Raw genomic sequence first — 14,578 nt, 5'->3', positions numbered from 1 at the left:
CACTTTTGTAATGTTTCTGATGGCCTAGTTTCACTGCCCTCTACATAATACATCTGGACATCTGCAGCAAGGATGAGCTAATTCCACTATGGTGCACATCCAGCTGCAATGTCTGGAGGAGGTAAGAACGTGATGGGCTTCAGATTGCAATGAGTCTATCCCCTCTAGACTGTTTAGTGATTTTTCTGAATCCAGTCTTCTGCCACAAATAATAATTTAAAGAGCAGGTGGCGCTATGTGCTTCTTTAAATCATGGGGCTAGGGTAGGTATAATTCTTGAAACTTCTTGAAAAAAAATCAGTAGCAGAAAACTAATACTTTCTAAATCAGGGGGACACACATTCAGCTGCCCAGGTGACACACTGTGGTGTATTGTCAGAAGAGGTAAGATTAGGTTGCTTTAAGAGAAGGCTGAAAACTGTTCTTAGATGTAGGCTGGGAGGAATTAAAAATGTTGCTTGTTGGGACTGCTACAGCTGCTGTATTCTGGCAGGTATGATTTATTTCTCTTTCTATGTCCTGCTGCACAGTGGATTCAATTATTATGACCAATGCATTTTTTTTCTTGGACTGCAGTTTCCTGCTTTCTTATGCATAGACTATTGTATACACATCAAGCTACATGGAATGTTTGTGTGTTGGTTTACTTGTTAGATTTATATCCCTCCTTTTTTTTAAGTGGCTCAAGGCAGCACAGGCAGCACCCTCTTCCTCTATTTTTCCTCTTAACAACAAACCTTGGATTGGGCTGAGAGAAAGTGGCAAAGCACAAAGGGAAGGATATGTGGGGAAAGCCCTTACTTGCCCCAAACCTCTCTGGGGCTCCCTGAAACTGGCCCTGCCCTGAAGCCACAAGAGATGTTGGTATGTTGTGCCCAGTCACCGGATCACAGTTTTGCCCTCCACACTGGCAGCATTCAGACCTTTTAATAGTTTACCAAACAATTACCTTACATTTGACCACATGTATTGTACTGTAAATCCAATTTGCAGAATGGCCTATTGGTTTGGTGACAGGGTTAGATCCATTTTAGGTCAACAGTCCATTATTAAAAGATGTTGACTGAATCAGATTGCAGTACTATGTGCCCTACTGGAATAAACCCCACTGAATTAATGGGGACTTAGGGCTCATCTTCACATCCCTGTAACTGTAGCATGAGCATGCTTCAGTAACCAGATTTTTTTTTTATGCCATGTTCTGATGTTGCCTTCATCTCATCCCCAGCCAGTGTGGCTTAAAGTCATATTTTGCTGTTCCAAGTTTCAAAATATTGTTTTCTCTTCTCCCAGCACAAGCCTGCCATCAGTCTAATATGCTTCACTGACTATGTGGTTGCTGCTCAGCTCCTACTGGCCATTGTAGTCAGGGCCACAACTAGGGGGGGCAAGCGGGGCATGTGCCCCAGGCGCCACGCTGGAGGGGGCGCCAAAATGAGCGCTGGGGGGGAGCCAAAATGGGTGTGGAATCCATGTTTGCCCCGGGTGACACAGACTCTAGTTGCGGCCGTGATGGTAGTCTGCTCTGGGTGCCCTCTTCCCTCCAGTTACTGGGATCTGCCCTCCATATTTATTTCGATTTCAGAAGAGACTAGGCCCTGCCTTGGCATTTGATCAGGTAAGGCCTGACTGATGCTTCCCAAAGGTACAGTTTCATGCTTCCTCCCTCCCCCTCCCAAAATAAAATGTAAAATGCAATTCTAAATTCCAAAAGAAAAGGTAGGAAGATACAGCTTTCCTTCTTCTTCTGTTTTATCCCAAGCAAAAGCAGTCTCAGAGGCTATTGTGTAATGTTGTCTTCTGCAGGAGTAGATGAATTTAGACTTGCAGAGAATAACAACATGATTTATTCTCTCCAACATACACTGCAATCCACCTGCCAACCATAATGTCCTGTGCTGGCAAGATGCAGGAGAAACAGAGAATGTCAGGTGATAAAAGTACCACACTAGGAAGGACAGAAAGGAGGGAGGGACAAAAAACATAGAATTTCATCACAACATTGGTTTTAGGAGAAGTGTGGCATAATGCATACGCTGAAAGAGCTTCCTTTTTGAAACCTATAAAGTATCTGTTGAATTTTATCACAGCGTTGCAGTCATCCACAGGAGAGATGTTCACAAGGTAACTAATGTCAGGAACCATATCCATGGCTGAAATAAATTACCTTTTTCAGCTTTCCAGAATCCTCTTCCTATCTGCTGCATGCTTTGCTGGTAACCAAGCCTAATGACACTTGGAAAACCAATACATGTAAGTCAACAAATTTCAATCAAATTGAAAGCTGGGAAACAGCTACTTATAGATCAAGCTAAAGTAAAATAAAGGGCAATTATGCATTATAACTAAAATCACTAATGAGATTTTGGCACAGAATGAAACCAAAAATAAAGCTACAATCTACGTGGAACATCATTAAGTGCAACTTTTGCTAACCAGGATGGGTAAGTGGACAGTTGAGTCAGGCGGGAGGGAACAGCTGTCTACCTCTTCTCATTACTTGTATGGCTACATTATTTTTAATAACAAGAACATGGTGTTGTTTACTTGTTAGATTTATATCCCTCCTTTTTTTTAAGTGGCAACAATATAGAAGTCATTGCATTACCACTTTTTTTGGATTTTCTTCTTCTCAATCTAGCCTTGAACTTGAAGTGCTTGATTAGATAGGGAGGACCTGAAATTCCAGAGCTATAGGCAAGACTAGAAAGTTGAAAAAAAACTGACATATATATACACACACACACACACACACACACACATATACATACACATACACACAAACACAAACACACGTTGTTTTCTAAGTGGTCTAATGTGAAATTCACTACTCCCCATTTGGTAACAACTCCATGTTTGTGTATTCATCAGAACCATTCCAGCCATAGGGAGAGTTTCTTGGTGGCATCTGTAGGGATCTCAGAGGACTATGAAAACATCATAGCTATCACCTCAGCTGGAACCATACTGGCTAAAGGACCAAATGTAATGCAAAGATAATGCCTATTAAATAGGACCCCTATTCTACTTTTCCATCAGCAAAGGATCGTTACCTTGTCATGGTGCAGGAGCTTGAGCACCTCAATGATGCCATGAGCTAAACCATGAAGAGCTACCCAAGATGGGAAGGTCATGACAGAGAGGTCAGACTAAATGCGATCCCTGGGGAAGGTAATGGCAACCCACCCCAGTATTCTTGCCATGAAAACTAAATGGATCAGTACAACCAGAGATATGTCGGTATACCATCGGAAGACGAGACCCCCAGGTCAGAAGATGGTCAAAATGCTACTGGGGAGGAACAGAGGATGAGTTCAACTAACCCCAGATGTGATGACGCAGCTAGCTCAAAGCCGAAAGGACAGCTAGCGGCCGACGGTGCTGGTGGAGAACGGCAAATCCGATGTTCTAAGGATCAACACACCATTGGAACCTGGAATGTAAGATCTATGAGCCAGGGCAACTTGGATGTGGTTATTGGTGAGATGTCAAGATTAAAGATAGACATTTTGGGTGTCAGTGAACTGAAATGGACTGGAATGGGCCACTTCACATCAAATGACCACCAGATCTATTATTGTGGACAAGAGGACCACAGAAGAAATGGAGTAGCCTTCATAATTAATAGTAAAGTGGTTAAAGCAGTGCTTGGATACAATCCAAAAAAAGGTTGAATGATCTCAATTCGAATTCAGGGCAAGCCATCTAACATCACAATGATCCAAATATACGCCCCAACCACAGATGCTGAAGAAGCTGAAGTAGAGCAGTTCTATGAGGATCTGCAGCACCTACTGGACAACACGCCTAAAAGAGATGTTATTTTCATCACAGGAGACTGGAATGCTAAGGTGGGCAGTCAAATGACACCTGGAATTACAGGTAAGCATGGCCTGGGTGAACAAAACAAAGCAGGACATAGGCTGATAGAATTTTGCCAAGACAACTCACTCTGCATAACAAACACTCTCTTCCAACAACCTAAGAGACGGCTTTATACATGGACTTCACCAGATGGACAACACCGAAATCAGATTGACTACATCCTTTGCAGCCAAAGGTGGCGGACATCTATACACTCAGTAAAAACAAGACCTGGAGCTGACTGTAGTTCAGATCACGAACTTCTTCTTGCACAATTTAGGATCAGACTAAAGAGATTAGGGAAGACCCACAGATCAGCTACATATGAGCTCACTAATATTCCTAAGAAATATGCAGTGGAGGTGAAGAATAGATTTAAGGGACTGGACTTAGTAGATAGGGTCCCGGAAGAACTATGGACAGAAGTTTGCAACATTGTTCAAGAGGCGGCAACAAAATACATCCCAAAGAAAGAGAAAACCAAGAAGGCAAAATGGCTGTCTGCTGAGACACTAAAAGTAGCCCAAGAAAGAAGGAAAGCAAAAGGCAACAGTGATAGGAGGAGATATGCCCAATTAAGTGCAAAATTCCAGAGGTTAGCCCGAAGAGATAAGGAATTATTTTTAAACAAGCAATGCGCGGAAGTGGAAGAAGACAATAGAATAGGGAGGACAAGAGACCTCTTCCAGAAAATTATAAACACTGGAGGTAAATTCCAGGCCAAAATGGGTATGATCAAAAACAAAGATGGCAAGGACCTAACAGAAGAAGAAGAGATCAAGAAAAGGTGGCAAGAATATACAGAAGACCGTATAGGAAGGATAACAATATTGGGGATAGCTTTGACGATGTGGTCAGTGAGCTAGAGCCAGACATCCTGAAGAGTGAGGTTGAGTGGGCCTTAAGAAGCATTGCTAATAACAAGGCAGCAGGAGACGACGGCATCCCAGCTGAACTGTTCAAAATCTTGCAAGATGATGCTGTCAAGGTAATGCATGCTATATGCCAGCAAATTTGGAAAACACAAGAATGGCCATCAGATTGGAAAAAATCAACTTATATCCCCATACCAAAAAAGGGGAACACTAAAGTGTTAAGGTTTCCCTACTAACAGATTAAGCTACTATTATACCTAATCATTTGGCCAGGTGAAAGGTTGCAAGTGATTGTCTCCTCTCACGTGCTTCATGCAAAATAGCCTGGGGGGAGGACCTGCCCGGACTTGTTCTTCACTTCCTCTTTTTCTCTCTGCTGGAAATGTAGCTCAGCAAGGCTTGCTCCAAAAAGGGAGCTAGGTCCTTTAAATGTTTTGCTTTTGTTTTTGTTTTCTGTAAATAAATTATTTTTATAGAAATGCTTGGTGTGTGACTTTTTTGACCTCTCCTGGGCTAAAGGCTTTCCCAGCATCTGCCAACAGGTTATGTGCCCAGTAAACAACGCAGTAAAACCCAGAGAGATCAACTCCACACCTCGTGCACAATTTAAAGGCAGGTAGCAAAGACCTGTGAAGATTTTCTTTGGAGCCACCTGGAGATTTTCCAGCAACTGCCGGTCTGCAGGACTTAGAAGCTAGCTGAGGTGACTTGCAAAAGAAGGAAGAAGCCATGGCTGCCTCCCAGCCCTCAGCGATGCCTCTGGAGCGCCTATCAGAGACCAACTATTTGAATTGGGCCCTGAAGATGGAGATGTATCTTCGCAGAGAGGATCTTTGGCTGCCAATTGGTGAGCAAACCCCCCAAAATCCCAATGCTGAATGGCTGAGACAGGATGAGCGGGCTAGAGCCACCATTATCCTGGGAGTTGAGGACAATCAGCTAGTCCACGTGCGAGGCATGCAGTCTGCAAAGCAACTTTGGGACGCTTTGAGAGACTTATATGTAAAGGCAACAGCAGGGAGTAAAGTTACTCTGACGAAAAAGCTGTACAGAGCCTACCTTGCAGAAGGAGAAAGCCTTCCTGAGCACCTGCATTATATTCAGCAGCTGTTTGTTGAGTTGCAGGAGAGAGGAATGGAATTTACACCTCTCACAAAATCCTATATCCTCCTGTCCTCACTAAATGAAACGTGGGACACGCTGATTTGTACCCTGGAGGCTATGCCTGAAGCAGACCTCACCCCATCGTATGTTACACAGCGCTTACTCGCTGAATGGGAGAAGAGAGAGGAAAGATCCCCCCCCCATCTCTTCTGGAAAGCTGCAAGACCAGAAAATGAGGGAAAAGAAGGGAAAGGAACCTGAGGCCACAGCGCTAGCAAGCCAGCGATGCTTCACTTGTGGTTCAGCTGGACATTTGCAAAGAGACTGTGCCATGAGACCCAAGAGTAGAAAGACAGAGCAGAAGAACACAAGGGCAACACAGAAGAAGGCTCTTCAGACAACCCAAATTGCACAGGTTGCTGAGATGGGTAATTCTGATGTATGGGTGTTAGATTCTGGGGCCAGTTGTCATTTATGTAATTGTAAAAGCTCTTTTGTGTCACTGTCTAAAACTGAAAGACAAAGTGTATCTTTGGCTGATGGGTCTGTGACCAAAATTATGGGACAAGGTGACTTGTATTTATCCTGCTTAGGAGAAACTGTAAAAGGTGTGTTGTATGTGCCAAATTTACAATCAAACCTTTTATCTGTGGCACAATTGGCTGCAACAGGGTATATCATAACATTTAAGAAAAATGGTTGTGAGATACGTAAAAATGGGAAATTGTGTGCTACTGGTATGTTAAAAGACTCCTTGTACATTGTGCAAAATGCAAGGAAGCCAAGCTGCAAGGCTGCAGTTGGCAACACACCATATCATGACCAATGTGTACACCTGATGCACAGGAGACTTGGTCATGCTAATATCAAGTATATAGCACAAATGCCACAGCTGTGTGCTGACCTAAAGATAAAACCCTGTGATAAATACTTAGATTGTGTAGTTTGCAAAGAATGCAAAACACTAAAAGCTCCTGTGAGTAAGCACAGTGACAGAGTTACAACTAGACCTTTGGAAATTGTACACTCTGATATTATTGGTCCTTTTGCTCCAAGTCTTGGACAAGCAAGGTATGCAATGACCATCATTGATGATTTCTCAAGATACACATTTATCTACATCTTAAAACATAAAGATGAGGCATTTGAGAAATTTAAAAGTTTTGTGACATGGGCAAATGGAAAATTCCCTAGGCCTGTATCTGCACTCCAATGTGATAGAGGAGGAGAATACCTTTCTCACAAATTCAGAAGGTTCCTAGTGGAAAAAGGGATAGAACAAATTCTTTCTAACCCGTACACCCCTCAGCAAAATGGTGTTGCTGAAAGAAAGGGCAGAACCTTGCAAAATGCGATGGAATGCATGTTAAAAGATTCACGATTATGTTTTAAGTTCTGGGGAGAAGCTTTATCGACTGCTTGTTATGTTCAGAACAGGTTGTATAACTCTATGATTCAGGACACTCCATTCCATTTGTTTTATGGTGTGAAACCAAAGGTAAGCCATCTTAGAGTGTTTGGTAGCACTGCATGGGTTCACATTCCAAAACAGCAGAGAAGGAAAGGAGGCCCCACAACAAAGAAAGCCATCTTTGTTGGCTATGAACAAAGCCAGAGGAGCTACAGGTTCATAATGGGAGAGAAATTAATAATTAGCAAAAGCGCATCTTTTGCTGAACAAAACTGGGGGAGATTAAATTCTAGCTCTCCAGTTGAACTGACCACCACAAGAGAACAGCAAGGACTTGCTGATGGTGATCTTTTGCCTGATGAGGACATTAAACCAGAAAAGCAAACTGAAGATCTGTCTGATGAGACAGATGCTTCTCAGGAAAGTGATAGGAGTCAAAATTTAAGCCCTGTATTACCTCGCAGATCTCAGAGGAGTAATAAAGGCGTTCCTCCATCACGTTTTCAGGCTGAAACAGTAAAGGCTTTTCACATATTCACAGAACCTGAGTCTTTAGAACAAGTGAATGCTTTACCACCTGAGATTGCACAAAATTGGCATTCTGCCATGCAACAGGAATTAGCATCCTTGAAAGAAAATAAAACATGGAAACTGGTAAATCTACCTCCCAATGAACGCTGTCTGGGTTGTAGGTGGGTTTTCAAACTGAAAAGGGATGCTGATGGCAAAATCCAAAAATATAAAGCAAGGTTGGTTGCAAAAGGGTTCACTCAAAGGAAAGATTTAGACTTTGACAAGACTTTTGCACCAGTTACTAAAGGTGAATCAATTAGATTACTGTTAAAAGTTGCTGCACTCAAGGGAATGTCAGTTAACCACTATGACATTCAAACTGCATTTCTCTATGGTGATTTAGACCACAGATTATACATGCAGCAACCCCCTGGCTATGAAAAAGGGGAGAATCTAGTCTGTGAACTGCAGAAGTCAATCTATGGGTTAAAACAAGCTGCTAGATCCTGGAACCAAAAAGTAGATGAAAAACTGCAGAATTTTGGTTTTGAAAAAGGAAAAGCAGATCCCTGTGTATATATGAAGAAGGACAAACAAGGCTGTATGTATCTGTGCATTTATGTTGATGATTTGCTGCTATTCACATCAACAGAAAAACAAAGGCTTGATTTTGAAGCCTGCATAAAAAGCCATTTCATATTAAAAAGCCTTGGAGTTGTGACCAATTACCTAGGTTTGGAAAAACACAGGAAGAAGAATGGTAGCTTTCTGTTAAACCAAAGGGGAGATAATGGTAATGTGAATGGAAAGACATATAAAGTCAGAGAAGATTGGTTTGCATCTTAATCTGTAGTGTAAAAAGGGGAGTGTTAAGGTTTCCCTACTAACAGATTAAGCTACTATTATACCTAATCATTTGGCCAGGTGAAAGGTTGCAAGTGATTGTCTCCTCTCACGTGCTTCATGCAAAATAGCCTGGGGGGAGGACCTGCCCGGACTTGTTCTTCACTTCCTCTTTTTCTCTCTGCTGGAAATGTAGCTCAGCAAGGCTTGCTCCAAAAAGGGAGCTAGGTCCTTTAAATGTTTTGCTTTTGTTTTTGTTTTCTGTAAATAAATTATTTTTATAGAAATGCTTGGTGTGTGACTTTTTTGACCTCTCCTGGGCTAAAGGCTTTCCCAGCATCTGCCAACATAAAGAATGTTCAAACTATCGAACAGTGGCACTCATTTCACATGCCAGTAAGGGAATGCTCAAGATCCTGCAAGGTAGACTTCAGCAATTCATGGAGCGAGAATTGCCAGATGTACAAGCTGGGTTTTGAAAAGGCAGAGGAACTAGGGACCAAATTGCCAATATCCGATGGATAATGGAAAAAGCCAGGGAGTTTCAGAAAAACATCTATTTCTGTTTTATTGATTATTCTAAAGCCTTTGACTGTATGGACCATAACAAATTGTGGCAACTTCTTCATGGTATGGGGATATCAAGTCATCTTGTCTGCCTCCTGAAGAATCTGTATAACGACCAAGTAGCAACAGTAAGAAAAGACCACGGAACAACGGACTGGTTTAAGATTGGGAAAAGAGTATGGCAGGGCTGTGTACTCTCACCCTACCTATTCAACTTGTATGCAGAACACATCATGCGACATGCTGGGCTTGAGGAATCCAAGGCTGGAGTCAAAATCGCTGGAAGAAACATTAACAATCTCAGATATGCAGATGATACCACTTTGATGGCTGAAAGCGAAGAGGAACTGAGGAGCCTTATGATGAAGGTGAAAGAAGAAAGTGCAAACGCTGGCTTGCAGCTAAACCTCAAAAAAACCAAGATTATGGCAACCAGCTTGACTGATAACTGGCAAATAGAGGGAGAAAATGTAGAAGCAGTGAAAGACTTTGTATTCCTAGGTGCAAAGATTACTGCAGATGCTGACTGCAGTCAGGAAATCAGAAGACGCTTAATCCTTGGGAGAAGAGCAATGACAAATCTCGATAAAATAGTTAAGAGCAGAGACATCACACTGACAACAAAGGTCCGCATAGTTAACGCAATGGTGTTCCCCGTAGTAACATATGGCTGCGAGAGCTGGACCATAAGGAAGGCTGAGAGAAGGAAGATCGATGCTTTTGAACTGTGGTGTTGGAGGAAAATTCTGAGAGTGCCTTGGACTGCAAGAAGATCCAACCAGTCCATCCTCCAGGAAATAAAGCCAGACCACTCACTTGAGGGAATGATATTCAAGGCAAAACTGAAATACTTTGGCCACATAATGAGAAGACAGGACACCCTGGAGAAGATGCTGATGCTAGGGAGAGTGGAGGGCAAGAGGAAGAGGGGCCGACCAAGGGCAAGGTGGATGGATGATATTCTAGAGGTGACGGACTTGTCCCTGGGGGAGCTGGAGGTGTTGATGACCGACAGGAAGCTCTGGCGTGGGCTGGTCCATGAAGTCACGAAGAGTCGGAAGCGACTAAATGAATAAACAACAAAATTCTACTTTCAGTATTCAAGTAGAAGACTAGTTTACAAGACTTACTAGCTTTCAAGACCATTGGTTACTAGATTTTGGTCTGTTTGTTAACACTTTCAACCCTTGCACCACCCAAGATTATAAAAATATTGTGTAAGATGCTGCAATCAATACTCTAATATGGGCAGCAGCTTGTCAAAACATCTGGCAGGGTCACTTACTCAGACAAGTGACATGTCAGTGATTCTCCTCATAAATTAACAGCCCCAGATAAGCTTCCTGGACATCATCATAACTATGTCACTTTACAGTGGGATTCTATTGACTTTGTGGTGAGCGTACCTCTAAAACTTTGCCTGGTAATTTTGAAGGGAGCTGTACCCTGGGTCATGTGATTGAAATACAAAAATCATGAATGTCTCAGTTGAAATGGAATTGGCTTTCTATGCCCTTAGAGTGTGAATGAAATGGTGTGAAAGGGGGAAGTATGTTGATACAATAATCACTATGATTTACAGAGCAGGTTGATGGTATCTAACAGGATAGAATCCTTATAGAGTGAAAGAATGCAGTTGTCATGTTCGCCGTTTCAATGCCTCCGAGCCATCGTAACGTTTCTCATGTCATTAATGGGTTGCGTGTTTCATCTCTCATGGGAGGATGGTACTGCTTATCTCTTGGCTTCGCTTTGGAATGTTTCCCTATTATCTGTTATGTTCAAGGTTGCTTTCCCAGGCTAGCACGTCTGACGTTTGCTAGCACCTGGACCGGGCGGGGCTAATGTAACGGGGGCGGGATACGTGTGCACTGGAGGAGTTTTAAGTTTGTATTTGGCGCGCTTTTGCTCATTCTCAGCTTTCTCTGTATTTGCCTTTAGTTCCTTAATAAATCAGATTTCATATAGCAGCCTCTTGTGAGTCTGAGTATTTGGGCTAGGGCAATCATTACAGCAGTGGTACCATAGTAAAGTTACACTCCCCCCAGTGATTCCTGTAGTTTGTGCATGCCAATAAAAGTATACTTCATTGCATCTATCTCCAAACACTTTGATCCCTCATTTAAAGTGAGCTTTTTTCCCATAACAATGTTTACATTTGTTAGGAAGGAATAAGCGCTTCATATTATTGCAAATTTCTTCATCATCTTTGTCCACCTGGTGCCTTCTGAGAGTAGCAATCTAAAAAAAAATCTGGAGGCACCAATTTGGTGAAGGCTGCTCTACCTTAAACCCATTACAGCCACCAAGAAAGGTCCTGATAACAACGTTGACAGGTTTGTGATTTGTTCTATATTTTATATTTCTTAATAGTCCAAGGTTTAAGAGATTTATGCTTATCTTTCAAATTAACAATCCCACTAGTCTTTTAAGAAACGGTCTTGAGCAGTCATGTAGTAGGTTGAAAACTTTCCATGACAATTAAGGGACTTACTTCATAATGACTGACTTTAAACATTTCTTCAAGAAGTCATAATTTTTTCTACGACAGCTTTATTAGCACAGCCTACTGTGGTTGCGTACAGTACAGATCTTTATTCCCGTTATATTTGTGCTTCTGTAAACAGAAGCTGCAACTTTAAAATCCCTGGGAAATGATGAGACTTTGTGGGGAGCAACATTTTACCAACTTGTATACTCAGAAAAATATTGCACAAAAACCTGCCTTGGACTTATAAATTAAAGTTCATCTTTCAAAAGTTCATTGGCAAGGCAGGGGTACGCTCCTTGTCATACTATTTGTCCAGTCTACTTTTTATGTACCTACTCTTCCCTATTTTATCAATTCATTGCAAGGAATTTCAGGCCACCCTCCCAACATCTTCCCAGGGTGAATTACAAAAAGGCTGAAACAATTAAAATGCTAATGTTAGATGAATGAATGAATGAATGAATGAATGAATGTCATAAAATTACAAAAAGCAGCATAATGCCACTACCTTTAAAATGCTCAGGAAGATAAAAGTGCCAAAAAAAACTGTTCAGTGACAATCAGGAGAATCTTCCTTGAAAAAGTGTTTTCATGGCTCAGGTGACACCACCAAGAAGATCCTGTTTGCAATAGTCACTTGCAACGGAGGCCCTCTTTTTAAGATTTCACTGTGAAGGTAGACACATATGGAGACTTGCAATTCTTTAAGTGCTGTTTGTATCCTTTAAGTAAAGCCACCACTTTGCTTTGGGCCCCCAAATGGACTGGGAATAGCGGTGTTAGCGTAAAACTGACTTCATATGGTAACAATACTCAGTCCCAGTTCGCAACCTAAGCTTCTCTTGTTTCCAAAAGACTTCAAAGGAACCTCACGTTTGGGATGAGTCAACCACATCTCTGCTAAGGTAAATGAGACTCCAGCCCAACAGCCCAATTCCATTTTGATAGCTGGGTGCATTATAGATACACACAATAATAGAGATGCTCCAGTGGCTAGTTTATTTTTCATCTACCATGGCCTTGTTGAGAGATATAAGTATTTTGGGCATAGAAATATTTATCACAGCTCTGGTTCAAGTAGCCAGGGATACTTGTGAACCAGCTGTGGTGGTGGCTCATGCCCTTATCACCATGCATTTAGACCAGGGTTCCTCAACCTTGGCAACTCTAAGCTGTGCAGACTTCAACTCCCAGAATTCCCCAGCCAGCTTAGAGTTGCCAAGGTTGAGGAATCCTGGTTAGACCATTGTAACATACTCTACATGGGACTGCTTCTGAAGGTGTCTTAGAAACTACAGGAGCTCCACATTGCAGTAGCCTTGCTACTAACAGGCATGAACCATTTTAGCAGCATAACACCAATACTACAGTTGCTGAATTGACTGCCTATGGTTTCTGAGTTCAATTCAGAATGCTAGTTTTAACCAATAAAGCTCTGTATGGCTCAGCTCCTGGTTGCCTTCAAGGCTGATTCCTCCAAATTAGTTCTACCCATGTGGTACAGTCATCAAGGCAAGGGATGCTAATAGACCTGACCCGATTAAAGACCCTATTAAAGAGGTTAAAGAGGTTGGGAATCAAAAGGCAGCCTTTTTCTGTTGTTCTGTTGTCCTCTTTTTCTTAACCTTGTGGAATATCTTACTTGCTGAGGCAAGATTGGACCCACTACATTGGGCAATTGGAAGTCTGTGAAAACTATTTTCTTTAAGTGGTCATTTGGATAGTAACCATGGATGGGCGGGTAGGAGGAATGCAGTGTTGTTTTTGTTGGTCCAAATGTTTAGATTTTATTACTGAATCTGTGAGTCAGTGTTGATTTATATGGATCTATGATTTGATTTTTAATTGTGTGTCATTGTTGTAAATGCTGGAGTTGATGGAGTAGCAGTATGCAAACAATTTTAATAAACACACACAAAAAAGCCCAGTTTCAGATTGCAAATGAATGGCATTGATACCATAAAGTACAGTTAGACAAATAGTATGGTTGCTACTATAGCAAGAAAGCAATTAATCCAGGCAAATTAATTAATAGTATATAATGAGGAAATTTGAGAGCTTTGTGGCCTGAGGGATTTCTCTGAGAACTTTTGACAATAGCCTGTGTTCAGAATAAATTGGACTCTGAGACCAAGTTTTATTAAGGAATTTTCTTTCTTTCCTTGTGCAGTGTTAACAAATTCCACAGAGGGGACATATCGGATCACTTCGTAGGAAGTTCTTTATTTCACAATATTATTTGTGTGCCTCCGGACTCCTACGTAACAAAGTGAGCACAATAGCAGGGACCTGGTGGGGAAGAAAGCTTCATTTTCTTTTCTGATGGAAGAGTTCTTAAACATTGACCAACCATGACAAGGGAAGGAAATGGGAGTTGTTGAACTGACTGCTGAAAAGTTGTATTGTAAAAGCAGTCAATCACCACTAGCTCATGTTTCTGTCTACATCTTAACGTAAAGTAACTATCATTTTAGTCTGCAGCTTCACAAAGATCAGATAAAACAAATGTCAGATAACAATCAGATCTGCATCAGTTGCATTCTAAAATAACCGGAATGAGCTTGTGTCAATTCGCGCATGTGTGACAGAACAAAGGAAGGTGTAGTATAGTAACCAGGAATAGAGCAAAAATGAAAGAGAATGTCAGAGATAAATACTGTATTGGAATATCTTGGGGAATAGGAAGACTCTTTAAAGATCTGAAGTGAGATGCTGATTCTTTTGCCAGTAGAATCATCCATGCTCTTTTCATCAATATGCTACTTGTATACAGTTAAACAAGTTAAATATCATAGAGAAGTCCTAGATCTCCAGTGATCTTTCTTGTAATAAAGGGCAATATTCTGGAAGGGTATCTTTTAATATTGCTTGGAAAGGCAAGGAATATATAACAATGTTTTCTGTTAGTTC

Source organism: Candoia aspera, chromosome 4 (assembly GCF_035149785.1).
Source record: "Candoia aspera isolate rCanAsp1 chromosome 4, rCanAsp1.hap2, whole genome shotgun sequence".
Taxonomy (NCBI): domain Eukaryota; kingdom Metazoa; phylum Chordata; class Lepidosauria; order Squamata; family Boidae; genus Candoia; species Candoia aspera.
Note: the sequence above shows the minus strand (reverse complement) of the source record.